The 1,634-nt window shown below is 52.2% G+C and overlaps 1 protein-coding gene across 3 annotated transcripts in view; it reads right to left on the bottom strand.

The window, feature by feature from the left end:
- Positions 1-1,634, bottom strand: part of LOC113206981 (trithorax group protein osa) — a 32,599-nt gene that overhangs the window by 24,001 nt on the left and 6,964 nt on the right. The gene's annotated exons all lie outside the window — the stretch shown is intronic.

The raw sequence follows: 1,634 nt of genomic DNA, 5'->3' as shown, positions 1-1,634 counted from the left end.
CGCCGTGTACTTCCGCGATGCAGCGCGCCGCGACACAGGTCCCCAAGTGGTGGCTCTATCCGTCATACATCGGCACACGTTATGTAAAGGAACCGGTACTCATAGCCGGTACTCCCTCTACTCCCCGCCCCCGCCGCCGCGCCGCCGCACCGGCTCCAGCGCGCGTGAGCCAGGACGCCGGGCAGCTTCCCGATCCGGCACCAGCCCCTCTACGCCCCTCCCCCGCGACCCGCCGAGCCGACCCGCGGTTGACACACATATGACACATACAGGGTGGCCCACAGACCCCTGCCTCTCCCGTGGTTACCGTGCTGCATGCAACCGTGCGGGCGGGCGGCTTGGCGGCTCCTTGTTTGGAGCTTCACACAGGCGCTGTGGTCAGGTATCGGCAGCGCACCGCGCGCCCGCCTGCAGTACGCGGTCCAGTTAGGCCAATAAAGAGTTTTCAGTGAATCTCGCGGCCGGAAGTAAAAAGTAAAACGTGGAATGACGGTAAACGGAACCCGATAGACGGAACCAGCAGTTGAATGCGAACCGTCGGAGTATAAGAAATGAACGTGGTTTCGCCGAACAGGAAGGAGTTGTTGGCCACCTTACGCAATTTACATGAGACGAGTCTTGAGTTTCATAGTGAAATTATTTTCGTATTTGTAATCAGAAAAAATGTCATTAAAACCAGTTTTACAAACTTGCACTCGTCTGTCAGTTCTTTTTTCGTTTCATATCACAATAGAAAAATGAAACGCCATTAAAAAGAAACATACAAAGAAGCATTTGCCACAGACAGTCAAATGCATGGCTGTGGTCCGAGTGGCGTTTACCTCTCGGCAAGCAGAGAGTTAATGGCCAAAGCGTATTTGCACACAAGGCACGCGCGCAAACTCACGCACACACAACCAGACAAACAGTCACACACGCACACTTATTCTCTCTCTCTCTCTCTCTCTCTCTCTCTCTCTCTCTCTCTCTCTCTCTCTCTTTCACACACATGTGCGCGCAGAGTGTTAGCATGTCTGCATTATTTATGCGATCGACAGCCGTATCATCACCTTAGCTGGACGCGGGCGCCTTTTTCACACGCGCGGTGGCGCCAGCGCCAGCAGCCAGCAAAGAAAGTACTTCGGAAAAAAACAGTTCTGAGACAAATCCTGAGATCTTAATATAAGAGATATCAAATAGTTTCTTACTTGGAGTTGTACTCTCGTCCTTTAATCTTTCCTCAAATCCATTTCTCACATTCATCCTCCCAACCAGATTTAACGTCACAAAACGTTACGCCCCCCCCCCACACACACACACATACTAGGATGCTGATTCACGCCCCGCACTTTCATAGTTATACTGTACCGCATGCATGCGTGCGAGCGGGTTGCCTACTCGCACGGGGCCATAAAGAGCCGTAGGCAGGGAGCATAGGCAAACCCGCCCGCACCCGTGCATGCGGTACTGTATAACTATGAAAGTTGCTTGAGCTGCAAGCTCATTTGCGGTGACTAACTGGTGTAAAACTTTGGAGCAATGTGTTCCACACAAGTAAGTGAACATACCGTATCAGTAACCCTGGCACACCACTCTGTGTCTGTGTCTGTGTGTGTCTGTGTGTGTGTGTGTGTGTGTGTGTGTGTGTGTGTGTG

The sequence above is a fragment of the Frankliniella occidentalis genome, unplaced genomic scaffold (genome assembly GCF_000697945.3).
Source record: "Frankliniella occidentalis isolate FOCC.00 unplaced genomic scaffold, Focc_3.1 Scaffold17, whole genome shotgun sequence".
Taxonomy (NCBI): domain Eukaryota; kingdom Metazoa; phylum Arthropoda; class Insecta; order Thysanoptera; family Thripidae; genus Frankliniella; species Frankliniella occidentalis.
Note: the sequence above shows the minus strand (reverse complement) of the source record. Positions and strands in the feature narration are given on the sequence as shown.